Consider the following 21343-nt stretch of genomic DNA (forward strand, 5'->3'; position numbering starts at 1 on the left):
ATGTGTAGATCCTAGTCTTACTCTGAGCTGTGACTCTTCCTATTTCTTCCCCAGTCTGTAGGAAGAAAACGCAAGAGAACCTGTTATTTATGATGGCCCTGAATTCAAGGATAAGATAGGTACAGGGCAGGTGAGCTCAAGCAAAAAAGCATATTAGTATTTCCACGGTGGCTGGTTTGGATTCTGCTCGTGCGGAGCCGCAGCTTTGCTTATGCCTCCTCTGTATCTCCAAAATATCACTTTTCCTGTTGCTTTCCCTATAAATTACTCTTTGTCAAGCAAGCTAGGTACCTCACTGTGGAAAAGCTAAACGTTCCCTCCTTAATCTGGAGTATATATTATTCTGGTAATGCTCATATGGCTGCTTTTAATTTTTTTCAAGGTCATTAGTCACTCGCCACAATGGTAAAATGTGATGAACAACCCTATGAAAAGTTCAATGAAATGAATAACTAGCTTTAAACTATTTTATGGGCAAAAAAATTGGCAGCAGTAAACTAGGCAGTATATTTCACATAGATGAATTTTCTATGATTAACCTTGCAAGGCTGAAATTCAGTCTTTTGCATTGTTCTTTAGACATCCTCATGAAATGACTCATGTGATCAAGAATTTCCTTATTTTCTGTATTGTTTAGTTCCTCAGGTAAGACATGGGTGGTGACAGGAATTATCCTGCCTCTCAGAAATAATGCTACTTCTCTAATATATTTATTTTTAATAATTTTATAGCTTCCCCCCATAAGCTCCAGAGTAAATGAGAAACAAATTGGTTTCAGTTGGAGCTGTTCTAATTAATACATACATTACATACACATTAACATAGTAATGTAAAGAAAAGAACAATAAATCCTTGATTCTATGTAGTCAATGTGCTTAAGCAGCAACACTTTGGAAATGACTGCTTGCAGCCTTGGAGTGATCAGTGCTGGATGGGGCCAAATGAGCAGCTCTGTGGGCAGGCTTGATGAAGAAACATCTCTGTTTCTGCTGTGGTTTCAAGTGGCTTGAGTTTTCTGAAGATGGCTTCTTGTTGTCAAATTATCAGTTATTATACTGTTATTGAAATGCTAGACTGAATATCTCAAGTGCCACTTGAGTTGTTGCAGCAGATTTGTTGGCGAGGGATGGAGATGGCGAGGGCTGAAGGCAGCAAGAGAACACAATGCTCACCCAGGGAGAGGTTGAAACTGTCACTTCACTCTTTAATGGAGACAGGAAAGGTAATTAACAACTAGCGTTGTGTACAGATTTGTATTTCATGGGGAAGATGACTCATTTTGGCTCTGAGCAAGTCTGGGAATGAAATTATACCAACGCCTGGTGTCATGCCAGCAACTTTGGCATTTTAAATATATCTCCCCTCTGTGTCCCAACACAAGCTCACTATATTTTCAAAATCAGTATCTGCTTTGTGGGAGCTGGATTTTCCAGGCTCTCTCTGTAGGTGAAATACTTTTTGTCCTACTGGCATGCAAATTCATTTATTTAGTAATCTCTCTGTGCAGTAGCTGTGTGGTTTTCATGTTCATCAGCCTTTTTCCATAGAGTCTTGAAGTTCTATTAGTTCAAGGTGAGATTTATTGGGGCAGTTGGGAAATTTGTAGAAGTGTGTGTTGGGCAGGGCTGGCAGAACAGGTTACTGAACATGCTGTGGGGAAAGGCTGCAATTATTCCTTCCATTGAGATCACAATACATAGAGTTTTCTGCATCCCTGGTGGTTAGGATGACTGAACCATGCTATGCATGGAGCTTCTGCCCAGGGAGTTGTGCCAGGGACTGTGCCTCTGTGCCGTCCATGGCTTCTCCACCATCACTTCTGTTAACACTGAGTAAGCACTGAGCAAACAAGTCACAGCTCCAAGATGCTTTAATCACCTTTAACAACCATACAGGACTATCCAGTGCCTTTTTACTATTCGGGCGAAGCAGGAGATAACCAGAAATAAGCCATATTTTGAGATGTTCTAATACATTCCATTGTTATCTTAATGCTATGAACCCCTTTCTAAAAGGTGGTAGAGACCTTGCTTTCTTTATTAGGGAAAAAACATCCATAAATAGACCTCTACTGATGGATTGATTCATTGCCTCCCCCACCCATTTCCAAAATAACAACCCAGCTCCAGCCTCCCCACCAGCTTTACCACAGCAAGAGAAGAATTTGGATAATGAGGGCATGAGGAAAAGGTTACCAAACAAAGCTAAGGGAGTTAAATTTAGAGAAGGAAGAGCTAACAGGTGGCCAGAGAAAAGGGAGGGAGGAAGACTTTGGAGAGGCGGTGAATAGAATTGTGATTGCATTTGTTAGGAGGGTTTCATAATAGGGAAAATTTTGGGAGTAAAATAAACTCTATAAAAAAACTATTTAAAACTGTATTGTTTGCAGAAAACTGTAATCAATCTAACTGACAAACAGAAAGGTCTATTTAAATTGCAGGGTTTTTCTTTCTTTCAGTCTCACCAAAACCAGCTTCAACAAATTGGGAGGAGTATAACAGATACTGAGCTCATCCACTAGAATGTTAAATTGAAGTCTTAACTGCATTTTGTTTTCCCTTATTTTATGGTATGATGTGACCGGGTTTTGGTCCAAGAGCTTATCTTGGGATGTTAACAGCAAGATCCAAGTGACTTTCACACCTTTGCTTGCTTGTGTGTTTTCATACCAAGTTGTTTCTTTCCCTCAAAGCCAACTTCTATCAAAGGAGCCGTGAAAAAGCTGGGATCTAACACAAAGTCCTCCACTCACTGCAACGATAGCTTGGAGTGCAACTCCTAAAACACAGTTTAATTGTTCATGTAGGGGACTGAGGTGTATCTAAAGAAAGAAAAAGAAGTTTGGCCAGTATTATTCTATGCAATGCCCTTGGGCTTACCTCTTGTGACACTGGAGGATGTTGTCTGAAAACCAGATTTGGTTCATTTGGTGTGACAAGAATGACTTGGTGACTAACTCAAAGCTATATGTTTGGTGTTTTGTTTTTAATTGGTGTTGGGGCTTTTTGTTGTTGTTTTGTTTTTGTTTTATAGAAATTTTGAAGAAAACTCTAGATCTTGGTGACAGAGCTAGCTTACAGGTTTTTTATTGACTGGAGAAATGGGCTTTATCTTCAGCATCAGTCATCTGCAATGCTGCCTTGGTCTACCCATCAGTCTTGGAAAGAAGGGATTTCCCCCTCAAAGTACCTAGCTTTTCATATGTGTAGTCTAAATCAATTTTCATATGTAAATATGCAGTTTGCAGATATTTGCAAATGGACAAATGAATCCCATGTGAAGTGCTCACTGTACTGAACTGGAATTTGGGAGTCTCAGTTGTGCTGCATTTCAGAGGTTTTGCTGGTAATGTGGTGTTAAACCCTTAGGTAATATTGTTTATACTTAGGGGAAATCCTCTAAGGATCACTTTCTTTGTTCTTGTAGAGTTTGACTAGGTTAAAGAGGTGTATTATGACAACTCTGGATCACTACTTGGTTTTATCTGAAGGAATAACTTATATTTCTACTGTTTCCTGAGCCATGATCGGTTGTGTGTTGATGTGCCCAGGGTGTTTTTATGTTTCCTGGATGTGGCCTGTGGCTGGTATGTCAGAACACAGTGTTACCCTGAAGACCATGTTTCAGTCTCTTTTTATGATTTGGGGACAACCTCTTAAATTTCTTCTTTGACTTGGTGGCAACTGACATAGTTTTCAGAAATATTGATTCTGAACAGGAGAAGTTAGATCCTGCCACTGCTGTCGTTACAAGGGCAACAACAAGGTTTTTCTTTCTCTCTCCTTTATTAATTTCTGGAAAACAGTGTCCTGGCTACCTCGGCCAGTTTTCAAAGGGAAAATGCAACATAAAACCTCTGTTCTTCACTCAGTGGAAATACTTTCATTTTATACATCCTTTTTATTCAGAGTATTGGCCCAGCCTCAGATGGTGTTTTGTGCTAATTCTGCCCTGACGTTGATTGATGCTATCTCCCTATTTGGGGATTGACTGATTATGGCTATCCTACCTAAAATCAGTTTGCTGTGCTTGTTGATTTTTTTTGTTGTTGTTGTTCAAGTCATTTTTTTTATCCCCTTAATTATTATTTTGAGTTTGGAATGGAGCAGGGCACACTGTTGTACAACTTTAAAAAAGTGTTTTCTTTCCCAGTGCTAAAACCAAATCAGATTTAAACTCTTCTCTTTACTTTAGAGTTTCCCATGATCCAATCTACCTGTCCTTATTTAACCAAATCACCCTGTTTCAGGTTCCTGTGTTGCCAATTACAGTATTGAGTACCCTTTCTGCATTCATTCTTTTTTTCAGGCTTCTTAACAGGTAGCTTGAAATTCTACAAGGGGAGTTTGCATAGCATATCCTTGAAATTACACTTGGAAGCTATTATTTAGACAGTTACTTTAAAGGCATTCTTGGAAGTCATTACAGTTTTTGTCAAGAACAGTTTAATTCTCTGCCATTTTCCACTTTTGTTATTATTGTGGATTGTCCTGGGAGCAGGTTAATTTGGTCCAATTTCCTCCTTGTGTCCTGTCCCTCATCTCAGGAATGCAAACACATGAAAGCTGGACTCTGCGGAACATTAAACCTGTGATGAAAAGTAATTCCTGTGACAGAGGCTTTAATGGGAAGAGAAGAAGACCTTAAAATATCTTCTTTCATTTAACAAGGATAAGCTAAAAAGTGGTACGAAAATCACTGGGGGACAGCTCTGACCTGTCTGCTGGTCATGTTGCAAACCATGCCAGGACTGATCTTTGTGCTTGTGGGAAGGTGTTTCCATGGGCAAGCACAATTAAAACCACTCTGAAAAGCAAAGAAAGCTCCTCAGTAGTGATCTAGGAGAAAACGGGTTGCTGGTTTTGCTGTCTGGATGCCAATGCTGTGTGTGAAGGGCTGGCTCCTGCTATCTTCCCTTGCAGTGGGCTGGCTCCATTCTGTCCTTTGTTCTCACTCACTGCTAAGGAAAATATGGAAGCAGCCATCACCTGGTCAGCCAAAGCCTGCTCAGTGGCAGATGCATAGGAAAAGCACAAGAAATAAACAGATGTTGATCCTATCTCAGAGAAACCTTTCCAGTTTTCAACAATTGCTTGTTGAGAGGCTTTCAAGCCATACCCTTAAGGTACTAAGAATCCATGACTTTGTCTGGTCCCTTATTAAATCCTTTTAAAAACCTGTGTCTTCTACAACGACTTCTGTCAAGGAGTTCCATAAATTAACTGTGTAAAAAGCACTTTATTTAATTTGTGTTAGACATGCTGCCTGATCATTTCATCAAATTCCACCCGTCACTTCCATTTATTAAGCTGGAAGTAGCTGCCCTCTCGCCACCTTTCCACTCCTGATTTTACAGACCTCTTATTCCACTCTCCATCACTCTCCTACCATATTCTAGAGAGATTCCTTAGGGAAACGCAGACCTGTTCAATAGGAGAGGTCAGCTTGGAGCTGCTGCTTCAGGGTAACTTTTTTACAACAGGAATCAGTCAGTTTGCTGTCACTTGCCAGAAACAGCTGCCCATCTACCTAGGGAGAAATGTCGTCACTTTCTGTGAGTTTCTTGATGTCAGGGCTCTGATTGATAACTAGTTCCAGCTCTGGGTTTCTCCTGAGACTTGTCTTTTGTTGACTCATCCCTAAACCTTAGCATCCTTTGCCCAGATGGACAAAGGAAGTAGGATTAAAAAACAGATGCTATATTTTGGGATTGCCTGGTATGTTCTCTAGATGTACATGTCAGCAGGTCACTCAAGCCTTCCTCCTGCACTTCCATCTCGTTGACTTGAGTAAAAACCAAGCACCCATAAACCATGTGCTCATAGTCTCTCCCTGGGTCAGGGTGAGAGCATTCACCTTGCAGGTGGCTCTGCTGTAACCCTGCACCTTGGTTCTGCTGGGGCTTGGAAGGCTGGATGTCTTTCTGGTCCTGACCTGCTGAATGACCTTGTTTGAAGGTTCCTGCTCTGGGCTTCTAGGCTCCCTGTTTGTAAGTCAGAGCAATAAGTGTTCTGCCTTCTTGAAATCTGTGGCAAAGCATCTCAGTGTAAGTTATAGGTGTTACTAAAAGACTGTCATGGCAGCAGCTTGGAGATGACACCTGCTACCTGAGAGGCTTTTGTTGTTGGAAACCAACTCATTTGTATTTGAAGAAATCCGGATTTTTACAAGCAGAAGTTGTGTGGTTTTGTTTTTTTTTCCTCAGATCTGGATGCTCCCAAAAGCAAGAATGTTTCCATCAGGTATTAAAATCTGGGTTTTGCTTTCAGTAGCAGGTAGGGATGTGTGTTATTACTGTATTTGGACAGAATGTCACTCAGGATAACACAGAGCCGCAGACAAGCATTGCTTTAGAAGCAGGCCCTTGTCTCTCTGTATTTCCTCAGCACACTGAATGTTTGGCTAAGCTCCAGGAACTTTCCAAACACAAACAAGCATTTGTGTATTAAGCCTTTTTATCAGGCTATGCTCTGTCTGAGCTGGGATGTGGGCAGCCATTCTAATAAGGTGTATACAGAATTGCTAATGGCTTTCCCATCAACCAGTGTAACAAAAAATTATCAAAACTTTTAAATATTAAATCACTACAAGTTTTTTAGGAGTAAATGACTGTCTTCTCACTAAACAGTATTAGAAGAATGAGCTAATTATGGCTGTTATAAGTATCTTTTTTTTTTTTTTTCCCAAGTTAATGATTTGCTGTGTGTGTGTATGGTGAGAATATGAAAAGCAGATTAAAGCTTTTGCCTGGTGCTGGAATGAACTTTGGCAGCACTGGTCCATCCCTGTCCCCTGGTCAGTGGGTGACAGTCCCATCAGCTTCCAGGTAGCAGATAATAACCAAACTAATAACGCGTGTGCAATTGCTAGCATAAGGAGGCCAGCAATTTAGGATTTCTAAATGCAATTCTAACAGAAATAGCGCTAACTCCCTTTAATGGCAGCTTGAGTGGGAGGTAGGAACAGTAGTGCTGTGTCATCTCTGCTCCACTGACCTGATGCAGTTGGCGACTGCCCTGGAGCAGTTGCAATCACACTGGCATTTCGAGTTGATGAAGTTTGAGTTGCTGGTGCTCAAGCTGAGCTTGTTGCAAAACCTAATAAAGGTTTTCAGGGCTTTTACTCTGCTCTGTTCTTCACCAGACTCATTGAAACAAAAGAGATTAATTAAAAACCTGTATGTTTAAATATGTAGATATACTTTAGATTTGAAGATGCAAGCTGTTGCTGTCCTTAGTTTATATGTTTTTTTATGTCAGTGGAACGATCTTCAAAATAAGCTCCTGACTCTGAATGTACACCACAGCAAAAGCTGGCCTCGAGTAGTGCCTTCAAATAAAGTCTCATCAGGTGCAAGATGTGCATTGTATTCACAATGTTTGTCATACAGAGTAATTTCCGATACATCTGTAGGACACATGCTACCCTGCCTGTCCTTAGCAGGAGATAGTACTCAAAAGAGCAGTTTAAGTGTAAATGTTTGCCTCTTTGGATTAAAATTTCAATTGCATCAAATAGCATCTGAAATTATTTGTTTTCATCAAATAGGTAAGTAGGAGTTATTGAATAATAGTATGATTCTGTGATCTCTGTGGGGAGCTCAATAGAAGTGAGCTGCACATGCACTGGTGTTGAAGGGGGACAGGATCATGGTCAAACAATTGCATCTCCTGTGCTCCCCTCACCAGGATCTTTAGCACTAAAATAGCTGAGATCAGGGTGTGATGATGGTGGGGAAAAGCTAGCAGGGAGCTCTGAAGAGCGGGGGTGCTGGTGGTAGCTGTTCAGGAAGGTGGGATAGAAGTGTCTGCCAGGTCTTGTCTCTGTCCAAGTTGGAGGTTTCTGAGAGCTGTGTGGGAAGGACCTTTCCAAGTGAGCTTCTGTCACAGAAATAGGTTCATGTGTTGAATGAATAGGGCTTTGAGCAGTAGTCTTTGATAAGCCACACTGTTTCTGGAAAAATCAAATATTTGGGTTCAAATGCAGTTCATTTTTAAGCCTCCAAGGTATACTGGAGTTCATCATGCTTCTCTTTCCTTCCAGTATTTTGTTTTTTCCTCACCCTCATTTCTTGCTGGTCCCTGTTAACATGCAGCTCTCCTTGCATCTAGAGATCAAAAAACCCTGTATATATGAGAAAGCTATTGAAAGTAAAAAGGGGATAAAAGAGTGACAGTGGGAATAAAGCCTATGTTGTGGTTTGTCACAAAGCATCCTCTAAAGTGTAAGTGCTCAGAAAAGGCACCAGATGCTGTGTGTGTGTATATATTTTTAATATATCTTTGACTAGAGGGAAGTGATAAAGGTGCTTATCTCTAGAAAAGGGATTTGTGGCAGGTAGGAAGGGATGATGAGCTGAAGACCAAATGCCCCCCTTTGTTACTATTTCCTTTTGTCAGAGAGGGGAGGAACACTTCAGCTGACTGATATTTGTGCCAGAGCAGCTGTGGATAGTAGACAACAGACACTTGAAACCACAAGTTTCTTTTAACACTCTCAGAATTAGCCTTTCCTCCCTTTCCTCTTCTTAAATGAAGAGATGCCCTTAACATCTGCTGTGGCCAGGGATTGCTTTCTCTGGTGCACTGGAATCCCTTCACATCTGCTGGAGGCAATGAACCTTCCCTGCAGAGCAGATCTCCAGGTCTGCCAAGAGAAAAGGAAAACGTGACACTCAGCCAGCTCTTCCCTTCCTACTGTCTTGCTGAGACTTGCACAGGCACTGTGATTTTGGGAAGTGAGGAGCTGCCAGAGTCCTAGCAGAACATTTGGCTTCTGGAAGCCTGTCTGTGAGGCAGAACGATGCTCAGGGCTGCAACAAAGGTCAGACTGATCCTTGCAGTCCCAAGGTTGGTGTTGGAGCTGGGCAGCCAGTTTCAGTCCTCCCAGGATTCTCTTCCTTTTCCCCCACTATAGCAGGGCAGAGGTTCTCTGATTACCCCCCTGCTGGGGCTCACTTAGCGTGACCCCTGCGCGTCTCTCCTTCAGTGGAGACCTAAGGCCAGGGAGAGCTTGTAGACGTGACCTAGGTCCTGCTGGGCCAAGTACTAATGCTCTGCATTAGAAATCCCCACGTTAAACAGTTTGCAGGCACGTGGCTGACACGACCTCCCTGAGATCAGAGGAGCTGTGGCAGGAGAAGTTCCTGCTCAGCAGCTGTGAATTATGTGCCTCGCCAGTGCTGCTGGGACTCGATTCTGTTTCTGAACACGTCTCCGCTGGTGGGTTGAGCTGTGAGCAGCACAAGGTGCTGGGAAGGAAAGAAGAGTCAGCTCATTGGTCTGGGAAAGCAGAGAATTCATTTATTTGAAGTAGCTTTTCTGAACAATTTGAATTACTAAATGAAGCTGTTAATGTGGGAGTAGCCTGAGCGTTGCCGTGGGGGTCAGGGAGCCACTGTGCTTCTTGGTGCCAAATCACTAAATGCTCTGTGCAGCTTTAAGTGGGGCAGGTCTCCCTTCCTGTGCCAGTCATTTCTGCTGTATGAGAAAAGAGGGAACTAAAGACAAGGAAGGGAAGGAGTAGGAATCCTGGAAAACCTAGGAGACTGCACTGAGGCATGAGCCATGCTGGGGCACGTTAGTGTGTATTGTTATGGAAGTGTTTCTAAATAATTATTGCAGTTTTTGGTTTGGTTTTTTTTTTTAATGTAGAAAGTTTACTTCAGCATGATTTCTCCCAGGATATTTAGTGCTTTTATTTGGCTTGGACAAACACAGAAGGATAAAATGGATCCATCCACAAAAGCTCCAAAAGCTGCTGCTTTCATCAGTGGAGGTGGCTGTCACCTGGGATGGCCAGGAGCATCACTCATGGAGCATCTTGGTAAATGGACTTTGCCAAGGAAGAAGTAAATAAACAGTACCTGGTGAGGATTGCTCCAATAGCATGGATTTCACAAATTGAAAACATATTAGCTTCTGACAGCTCTGTTCTTCTAAAGACAAAGAAACTACATTCCCAGGAGCTGTGTGCTTAAAGTTTTAAACATTTTCCTTTCACATGAATTCTTTGTGCATCTAAAGAAGACACCTAGAGCCTGATTTTTACACTCTTTTGCATTTTGATTTATCATTCACACCAATGCCAGGCAGGCTTAAAATGTTCCTTTGCATCTGATCTGGCAGCATTTCACATCCATTTGGCACTGGGGTATATGTTTTTGTATCTTACTCCAGTGGCAATGAGGTGGTAAGATATTTGGCCATCTAGATTTTTCTTACAGTTGAACCCAGGATTAGGTATGTTCTCTGGGACTCTGCAAGGTTTCAACTTGTTTGTTCTTTACTCTGCTTGTCTTGCCTTTAATCTTGGTGCCTGCTGATAAAATTGATAAAGTTTCTTAAAGTTTTGAAGATAAGAAGTGTCAGGTGCATTTTTAGAGTTCTAGTTCAAATTCATGGCTGCTCTGTCCTGCCAGGCTGTGCACAACTTAATCCAGCCAAGGAAAGGCTGAGAGGAAGGAAACTAGTGCAGTGGTTGGCATATTGTAACAGCATTTTCTCAGGCTGGTAGAGATAAAGCTCAGTGCTCTGCATCAGTTGAGTCAATGGGTGCCTTTTTTTTCCTCTCAACAGAGATGAATTTGGCTCATAGGTTTTCCAGTAAATTACTAGAAAACTACTTATGACTTGGCTTTCTTTTTATGACTTCTGCTCCAACTGCTGGTTACAAGTGGAAAAACTGTTGGCAGGGCAGATCTATGCTCCTTGTCTCTGTATAAACTGGGGTTGTTTTTTTCCCAGCAACGAGACACATTTGGCCCTTTCTAGTATTCACAAGAAGTGAAGGGTGGTGCAAGGTTGTCCTGTAAAGAGGTAGGGATGTGGGGAGCATGAAGGCTTCTGGAGGCAAACGTGGTAATCTGGCAGGCTGTAGGTTTGCAGCTCTGGGGGGAGTTTTCTCTCCTTGGTTTGGATCTTGGCTAGTTTTTGAAGGGAAAGAAGCTAGGGCTTGTGTTGCTGGCTGAGCTCTGCCCCATGGGGGGGCTGCTGGCAATGCCTGTGGGGCACTGCTGAAGGGGTTGCCTCTAATGGGGAAAGTGAATCAGTGTTGGCTTTTGCACAATGTGTGAGGGCAAACCAAGCACCTCCAGCTGCTTCTGGGTAACCTGAAACTAAAGACTTCCTTCTGCTCTGAGCTTTGCCAAGCTAGTCTAGTTTGTCCTGGTTCTGGAAGGCAAATAAATGGGTTAGGAGTTAGGTAACCACCGTGGTACAACAAGGACCTCTCCATACTTCTCACTGACATTCTCCCCTGAAGGGAGAAGAGAAGGAGGCTTGGCACAGCCCTGCTTTTCTGCATTGCTGACAACAAGTGTCCACCCCATTTCAAGCCTCAGCTTGGGAGTATTAGAGAAAGGAAGCTGAACTCCTGGGACAGTGTCACCTCCCACTGGCTTCTAAGCAATATGAGAAACGTGTTGGCCAGACACCCCCCTCTTTCTTGGCTGTGGGAAGAATCAGTGCAGTCTGTGGAGACAGAGAAAGCAGAGGGGGATGAATGGGCAATGTGAGGGAAAGATTTTGCATGACAAAGTCATGCACAGAATCAATTTAAAAGCAGATGCTGAAGATCAGGACTTTTAGAGTAACCCAGGGAGCTATCCCCACATCCTCTGCTGTCTGGAAAGGAAGATTTTGCATTGTGGTACCCAGGGGAAGAAGCAATCAAGTCTCTTTTCCCTCTTTTAATGACAGTGCTTGGCACTTAACACTGCAGCTGTGAACAGGCAGCCCCAGCACAGGTTACAGAAGCTATTGCATTTGTGTTCACTGCAACTTTGCAAAGTCCTGCTCTGGTCCCTGCTGACTGTTGCTCTGCACTGCCATGGTGGCTCTGGAGAGATGGTCTTGAAATTCCTGGTTTGTACAGTTTTGGGTTTTTTTCTGGAGACTTAGAGCAGTGTATGCTTGGGCTGCTGTTCGTGATCTGCAGTCAGAAGAGAGCTGCAGTGGCTCCCCTGTGCTTGGAGGTAACTGAGAGCACTATTTCCCAGGCTTGTTGGGAAGCTGATGTACTGCTGTAAGGGCCTGCTCATGTGGACATCCCTTGAAAATACCTTTGCCTCATAAATCCTGTTTAGCCTTCAGTGATCAGATTCATGCTTTGGGAAACCTGTGCTGCAGAGAGGAACCCAAGAATTCATTTTTATTGAGGATTTCCAGACACTGCTTAGTTGGCTTTGGAAACTTCAGCTTTGAACTATTTTTTATTCTCTCAGTGTCTATATGCTAGTGTGTGTAATGTGGGCCAGATGGTGCAACTGTTGTTACCTGCATTGCAGATACAATTTGGCCCAAATGATGGTGCAAGTCACCCCCAAGTGTCTCCCAGGTGTCAGAGCTAAATGTTGCTTTTGTGAATGTTATTTTTTCTTTCTACAGATGGAATAGAGCAAAATAGATATGGTGAAAGGACAAAAGTAGCTGACCAGTACAGCTAATACAGGGCTAAGCCTTGTCTGCTGCTTTGAGCTGTTGCAGCACGAATGAGAGAGCAGCCTTCAGACTTCACTAGTCATCCCAAAAGAACAACAGGTCCCAGTCACCCACAATAGGATTAGGAAGGCACAGAAGCACAGAGTCTGTGGCATTTTTAAAATCCTTTCCATCCTCATGAGTGGGTCTGTGCACAGATATCCTACAGACAAAGCTGGACAGAGAGGCAAGATTGAATACGGTAGGAAATTTCAGTGCTGCTTCAAGTGCCATGTCCTCCAATTATTCATTTTAATGGGCATTTAGTGTGGTCACTTTGAAAAGAGGCCTGGATTGATTTAGCAGCTGTTGGACTTGTGTGACAACTAGTACACTTGAAATCTAATGGATGAAAGGCAAAAAAAATCTGGATGAAGTGACCTGCAGTCACGGTTGCTAACACTTGTGGTTCTACCAAGTGTCTTGGCAAATTTGGTAATGTTTGAGAGTCTTGTGAATTATGCCAGAATGTTCCTTTGCAAAGAAAAAAAGCATTTCAAGAGCAAAGTGTTATGATGTGGTCCTTAAGATTCAAACAACAGGGAATAAAAAGAACATGGCATGTAATTTTCCTGTTGTTTTAAAAATGCATACATGCATGACTTTAACCTCCTGATTTTCTGGCCTATTCATGAGCTCTTGGAGTTGGTCATTCTATACCTTTAGGAAAAAAATTGTAATAACAAGGTTTAAGGGCTGTGTGGGTTTTCAGTATTTTGTATTTCTGAAGCAGGTAGTCAAGAGAAAAGAGTTTAGACACCCTTTGTTTGCCATGGGTTTAGACTGCAAGCTTTACAGGAATCTAAAGCTGTGTCAGATATAGTCACAGAAGTGTTGTTTGAGAATAAATTGTGTTGTATATTGTAATGCAGGTTGTGGAGAGGAGAGACTATCCTGGCAACCAGTGTAAAGCCTTTAGTACCTTCACCACTTTTTCTTGCTTTCTCCCAGGTGCTGTGACTGCCCTGGGGAAACTAGAAATGGCTTTTAGAACAAATGAGAAAAACAGATCAAGGATGCTTCAAATAAAGTGCAACATCCTCACACTCCTTCCTTTAATGCATTGGAAAATGAGTGCAAAAAGAGAAGTAAGAAGTGCAATGAATTTTTTACTCATTCAATACATGTTTAAAGGAATGAGTATTTTTGCTGGGACTTAGATTTCAGGAGTTGTTGCTGGGTTAACATTGCAGCATTACATGCACTTCCTCTGATCTCTTCCTGCAGTGTAGTTGTGCTTTAGAGTAGATTTAATTATTAATTAACTTTATTTATTTACTTACAGTTTGTCTTTCTGCAGTTGCTTTATGCTTCCCCTGCAGTAGGGATGCTGAATTCAAGGTCTGTGTTTCAGAAGCAAATCAGAAAAAGCATCTACTCAAAAATGGCTCTGAAATTATGTGAGCTGTTCTTTCTTGGTACTGAGATCTTCAGAGCACTATTGTGAATATTTTCTTTGCTTGGTTTCTAGCAACACAAGTAGGCAAGAGCCTATTTGCATGGAGATAAGAAGAACCTTGAGGTGGGACTGATCTTGGGATTAGGACTGCCAGAGACTGACCCCGTTTCTGCTATGGTGCTGATGGTAACCAATGCAATAGGTAAACTGAGACGTAAAGAATTTAAATGGCCAGTTCTAAATGCCAAGGCCAGGGAGAAGAGTGACTTAGTTCTTGGAGTGAGCCCTGCTGCCGTGCTTGTGTGTAAATGTGCTCCCATGTTCTTCATCAACCCTGTTTTTCTTTGCCCATGTTGAAGGGAAGGCTGCTGAGCTTCTGAAGGGCAGGGGTCCTGTCCCTTTCCTGGGCTGGCTTTGTGTCCCAGCAGTGGCCTGTGGTGTCTCTGATGGAGCAGAGGCAATTCTGTACCCTAACTGCTCTTTCTGCTGCGTGTCCCAACATACTCAGGTGATTTGCTGCTGGTGTGATCTTACATTGTTTTGTCCTTGATGTTTGCAAATGCAGTCAAGCTCAGGCTGAGCCTTTTGAAGTGACAGCTGGGAATTAGGCACCCACATCCTAGGAGATGTGCTGGAATTTGCAGTGTTGCAAAACTCAGTTTGGGAGATGCTTTTGCTGCATTTCCTAGCAGTGGTATAGATTTCTGCTGCTTTGTCCTAGCTGCTTTGACTATCTTGTGGAAACCAGAAACAGCTGATTTTCTGCAGAGCCCAGGATGTGCTTCTCCACTTCTAGTTACCATTTATGATAAAACTTGGCTTGTGGTCCGACAGTCTTTAATCCCAGGAAAACCATGTGTGCCAAGCTGGATGGGATGACTTTTGGAGTAATTCTTCATGACTCTTTAGTGTCCTCCTGGTATTTTTTTTTTATTTCACTGTCGTACTGTGCTTAAATACATACATGGGAGTCTATTTCAATTGAATTGTGCTCAGTGCCTGCATCCTTGTCCAGTTCTTGTTTTGTGTAGCTGATGTTTTCCTTATGCTTCAAATCAGTCCTAACCAAAAAAAACCCCAACACAATCCAATGAAACAAACAAAAATTTTCTCATTTATTTAGACTTTCAGGAAGTTTCAATACTTGTTAGTTCCGAGTGCATGAAAAAGCTGAATGCTGTTGTATTTCCTATTTGCTGTTCACAGTTATAATACTCCTCTTAATGATGCAAAATATAAATGAATTATGTGCCCTCATTTGTGGTTGCAAGTTGCTATTATGAATAATGCAATTGGATGGCTGTGAGGTGGTATATGACAATTTTTTTGAGAAGAAACAATGGGAAAAAGGGAGGAAAAGTAGCTCTTTGGAGGGCTTGTGGTAGGCAATAACATTTGTGACTGAGCAGAACTTTTTTTATAGACTCATTGCTTTTTCTTTCCCTCAAATCTTTTGTCTTAGAAACTGCTTATATTCCAAAATGACATTCTAGTGTTACCTCAACTTCCCTGTTAGAAATGAGAAATATGCTTTAAAAAGAAAAAAAAAACCAAAACACTTCAGAATTTGTTTGCTTCAGGAAAATGAGAAACTTGCTGTATAAATCTTTTTCAGGGACCACAGGAAAAAAAAGTTTTCTTGAGGATATAGAGTGAAGGACTGGTTTTGAAATCAGTGAAGCAACAAAGTTTGATTTATTTTTTTTTATACTTAGGATATCATAAATAATTAGTGTTGCAATTTATCATTACTTACAAATAAAAATAAGTAAGTCTCATGTATTTCTTCTAAAAACCTTACTGCCAGTATCTAAAAACTGCATCCTTAACCGTATGTACGTGGAGAGTCAGATCTGCTGTATAATTTCTTGGCAAGGTTTGGGCTCTATCCGTGTCCCCCCAGAAAAAAAATTGCTGCTGCTTTTGAAAAAAAGAAATGAAGAGATGACCTGAAGGTAGCTGACAAAAAAAAAACACGACTCTGGCCTGAAATAGCATCGGTCATGTGGTTAATATTATTCTCTTAAATATTTTGTTGAATTGCAGCTCAAATAGTAAGACCTTGAGTGATGGAGGCTCAAATACATTCTTTCTTGCTTTATTCTCTAATAACTGATACAATTGATCATAATTCTTCATTACATGAGAAGTTTCAATAAAATATTTTTTTTCAGACAAATACATATGTTAACAGCTTTCTGAATTTTCAAGTATTACATTTAAAAGATCATCCTTCTTCTTTTTGGCATTGCATTTTTCTCCTACTTCTCTTTTATTTTTCATTGCCAGGTTTGACTGCTTAGCTCAGCCACAGGAGTTTATCAAAATAAAAAATGTTTTGATTTAGATAAGTTTGAATATCGGCTGTGAAGTGATTAAATGGAAAGAGGAGTGAAAAATAGCTCCTCAAACACCAGCAACTAGAGTGAGGGTTGGGATGTTTTTGTGTGTGGATTTTAAATTGCCTGTTGAGTTTCTATTCAAATATCATAAATAGCTGTTATGAGCAAGTCCGGCATGATCTCCTTTGTGCTGGCAGCTCTGAGGTAACTCAGGATAACTCTTGTCCACATTAGGTGTGGGAATCATCAAGCCTGGTTTGGGGATTTTGGAGTCTCTGGATGCAGGCTGAGCCCTCTGTGTGCTGGAGCAGTAAGCTGTAGCTCTGCAGCTCTGCCAGCCAGTCAGTTATATCTGTATTGACTCCACAGTAGTGTGTTTTCCTGTACCCTGCACTGAGATGATGTATGTGGTCTCTGGCATGCAATGAGTTGTGAAGTTTTTCCTGCAAAGCCAAGTCAGTGCTGCGAGGCTCAGCTAAGGATGTATTTGGGGCTGCTGATGTGTTACAGCAACAGACATGGTGCTGCTTTTGCCAGACTGGGTAAGTTTCAGGGACATTTTGTCTTCTGCTCTCTCTGATGGGCTGGCTGGAGAGCAAATTCGATAAGTGTGTTTTTCAGATGATGATGATAAAAGAAAAAGACTGCCATGAAATCACAACAAGGATCCTCTCCCCCCTTTTTCCTTGCACTCTACCTTCATTTATCTCAGCAAGCTTGAATTGCAGTCCCATTGCTATTAACCTTTCGACTGCTGGCATTTTATCCAGAGCGCTCAGCCCCAGCTGGCAGCCAAAAGGAGAGGATTTGAGTGACTCTGCAGTGATGAATTGGCCTTGGAGCTTCACTCACTGGCCACCCTCTGCAAAGTGGGAAGTGCCTTGTGCAGCTCTGTGGTCTTAATACCATGTCTGTCCAGGTAACCACCTACCACAGCCTGAAATCCAAGAGCAAACAAGGGAAAGAATGGGTCAGGCTGTGAGGTTTTGCTCTCTGCTGAGGAGCTGCTGCTGGAGGGGAGCACAGACTCAGCACGTCTTTCCCAAGGGCTGGCCCCTTCTCTCAAATCCAGCAACCAGCTCCGGACGTGACCTGTTTTCTAGGCTGTGCCACCAGGTTTTGAGGTGCCTGATGAACCTTGGTATTGGTATTAGCCCTATCATGACGCCTCAGTCCTCCCCAGAGAACCTCCGTGCCGTGGATGTGCAGCAAGATGCCCAGTGTGGTGTTGGCTGGTCCTGCCTGCACCACTGCCAGCCTTGCCATCTGCTCAGGGCAGGGAACGTTTTGTACTGGCTTTCTCTGGCCTGCCAGGGTAGTGTGCAGAGGGAGGTTATCATAAAACACAGAGGTGTGATGAAGTCTGGTGGTGTTGCTTGGCAGGAGAAGGAAGGCTGCCTTCCTCTGGCCCTGGGAGCTGCTGGCAGAGCTGCCTGTGACAGTGGCCATCATGCCCTGGGTCTGCTGGGCCCTCGTGGGTACATGGCTGGGCATAAGCAGCAGTTCTGGTGCAGTTGTTCCTCTGCTTGAGAGAGTTGCACTAGGTAAATGTCAACAGATGACTTGGTCTCCAGATAATGAAGAGAGGCTTTTGTTTTAAAGAGCCAACTCTCCATCTCTTCTATGTAAGAAAAGCAGGACTTCATATATTTTTTTTTACTTTTAGTAATGTGGCAGAACTTACAGTTGTGCAAATACTGTGGGCAATATCTATTATTGAACTTCCATTACCATTAATATGAATTAAATTGTGTTTGTCAGGATGCTTTATGTTTTATAGCAAGAAATGTTGGCTCTGATGTGTGCTGTAGGCCTGGTTGTGCAGTGATGTAACTAGAATTTCTCAGTCTTATTTGAGCTAAAAGATGGCTATGTAGGAAAGGACATGGCAGGTGGGATTCAGGCATCCTGTTTCTGGACTGGGAGGGTTGCAGTCATACTCAAGCATCAAATGACATTGCTGCCTGAGAAGGCTGGTGGTTTAGAGACTGGATGATCTGCATCTAGTAACTGTGAATGTTCCCCTGGTGCTTTTGTCTTTTGAGAGGAGTAATACATAAAAAAGCTTGAACAGAAGAGTTTCTATTTAAAGACATTGGAGGAACTGCACCAGGAACTCTTTTCTACCTCTGCTGGGTTCTACAGATGTGTGGTCAGGCCCTTTCTAGGGGCTCTGCCTGGCCAGTGTGTCTGGTAGCTCCAGAGTAATTCTATATCTCTGTTTGTGTGGGCTTGGTGAATTGCAGTGTGGGCAAGAGACTTGCCTCTCTTAAGCCTTTTACACTTCAATTCTTAAAATCAGTTTCTGAACAATAATCTCTCTTCTGCTTCTCCTCCCTCCAGCCCCCAGGGGACCTAAAAAAAAAAAAAAGAGAAAAGAAATTTTATTAAACCCCAAATTCAAAGACCTGAAAGCCCAGTCATAAGCATTATGCTTAACCTAGGTTGATGAATGACTCAGTATGACTTAAATTAACCTAGGTACCCTGCTACAGTACAGCAGATCTCATTGCAAGTGAGAGATTTGAGCTGCCACCCTCTCTTTATCTTTTGTTGTTAATTTTATTAGCTGGACAATGAGTACTCCTTTAATAAAAGCTTTGATTCTCACAGCAGGCTATATGAAAGAGTCTCTAGAAATACTCAAGTAGTTGGTACTAGGGTAAAAGTTGACCTGAAATGCAGTATTTACAGCAAGTTCTGCCTAAACTGCTCAGGCAGTGCCAGTAGAGCACAGAAAAGAGCCAGTCTTGTCTACCCTTGGCCAAACACAAAACTCAGCATCGTCAGTGACTAGATAAGGAGTCACCATGTAACTGCCAAGAAAGTGCATTAGTGTTGCTTCTGTAGGGGAGCAGATAGAGAAGGTCCTCTGTGGCTCCTCTGTTTGGTTGTGAATATTCCTGATGTTGCTATTGGGTGCAAACTTGTTGGTTTTATTTCTGAAGTTGGGTGGAGACTGTCTCCTGAGAATCATGTGAAGGTTTTACCTTCTTCTGTGTTGAGCATGAAATAATAGCAACTTTCTGAGCTCTCGGCTGAAGCCAGAGCTGAATAGATAAGGAAAAACACTTCCTCTCTCATTGTGAATCCTCAAAATCCCACAGTTGCATCTTTAATATCTACTACAATAAATAAATAAATAAATGATGATGGACCAGCCTTTTCTGATTCCCATGTGCCTTCAAGGAAATGTTCCTTCTAAAAATTCAGAGGTCCCAGCTACCACTTTGGTTCATATGTTCTGTTCATGTCAGTAACAGTTTCTGTAAACTGCATTTATAGCTACCAGTTATCTTGAATACAGAAGGACGGGAGCTCTTGTGAGGAGCAAACTTCCCCACCTGAAATCATTTATAGTATAACTGAAAGGTCACTAACCTGTCCAGATCTTCACAGCACTGATTTTTCAACTCATTGTTCATAACAGGATGAACTCTAGACAGATTCAGTCTTTTCATAGTTCCTAAATAACAATTCTGGTCTTTCCTTCTTCCTGTGTCTTGGACCCAGGCACAAGAACAAGAGTAATATGAGTGAAGCTCTGAAAGTTTAATATTCTGGGGCAGAAGATGAAAGGAGGAGCCCTTTCCTTTGGATTGCTTGCCAGGACAGGTAGGGCTGTCACCTCCTCTGAGGAGGCCTGAGACAAGGGCAAGACACCAGGTCAAGGAGGTCGGGAAGCCCTGAAGAAATATCTGTGCTGTCTTAGAGTTGTTTATAGGTGTGTAGTTGGTCTTCTGGCCAGGAAGGTGCTCTTTGGGATTTGTCACCTGAGTCTGCACTTCTGCTCCAACTTCACCATGTGTATGATGTTGAAATAGGCACTGGTTGCCTTCAGGTGTAGGTGAGGTTCAAATATTTTGAGGTTAACGAGTGAAGACCCTCTTCAATTATTGAGGCTCCACCTGCAAATTTGTGACAAAACATTTTCTGTGCCACTCATGGGCCTTAAAGAAGCTCAGAGCAGGAGCTTAACTCACATTGCTTGTACCCCATGCAGGTGTTCTCCTTTCATATTGGGGGTTTTAGGATTACCTTGATGAAGAATGAGAGAACTTCTGAAATTCTTGAGAGATTTCACAAGATCCTGAATTTATTGTCCCCAAATTAGCATTTATGCCCAGAGCATGAGATGAAGTGTCTCAGTATTGGAGTACAATAGATCTGTACTCATGTAAGAAATACAATGCTGGTTTATACTCTCTAAGTTACTGCCTGACTGAAGAACTTTTCACTGAACTTCCACTCTCTGCAAAGCAACAAGCAAAGACATGTTGGGCATGCAATCACCTAGTATAACATCCAATGGGTAATTTGTTCTGACAGTTTTTATGAGCAGGGAAAAAAAAACAAACCCTAATCAAACGTGTGTCGCACTTTCTGACCCTTCTCTGTGGTTCATTTACCTCCTGGAAGAACCACCTGCTTTCTGCTTTGATGCTCCATTTGCAGTACTTGAGGGAGGAATGATTATAGTGGCAATCAGCCACTGGTTAACTTCTCTCCAGATGTGTGCTCCAGATGGCAATCCTAAGAATCCACCCCAGCCCCAGATTTCCTATTTAATACTGACAGGCTTAATTTGAACTGAAACACTGTCTTCTACTGTACTTTCCTCCTTCCTAACTGGTTGCATCCATAGGGTGGTGTGAGCCAAGCACAGCCCATGGAAAGCTGTATCGTGTCTGTGGCAGACTCCCTGGTAGCATTTAAGATGAGGGCACTAACTGCTTCTCCTAAAGCCTGTCACAGTCTATACAAATGGCCATGGACTGGTCTGCATTTCATGAAGATCAGAACTGCCCCTCTGAAGCCTGGTGTGTTGGCACTGGACAAACTGAGCAAACATGAATGCTGGGGTTTTTTTAAGCATTCACTGGGCTGGTACAGAATAATAGCTTCCCCCCTTTTTGCCTCCCTAGTGTTTTCTGCTCCATCTCTCTGAACAATAACATTGGCTTCTTTATTCCTGAGCTCTCTCAGGATGTTATTTGCTTATCATCCTCTTTAGTAACAACCAATGTAGCTGAGTGATATAATTTAGCTTTGTCAAGTCTTGACCATAGTAGAATGCAAAGCAGCTCCTCTTGTTTCTCTGGAATTTAGGAAAGCTGCAACAA

The sequence above is a fragment of the Apus apus genome, chromosome 13 (assembly GCF_020740795.1).
Source record: "Apus apus isolate bApuApu2 chromosome 13, bApuApu2.pri.cur, whole genome shotgun sequence".
In the NCBI taxonomy this organism is placed as follows: Eukaryota; Metazoa; Chordata; class Aves; order Apodiformes; family Apodidae; genus Apus; species Apus apus.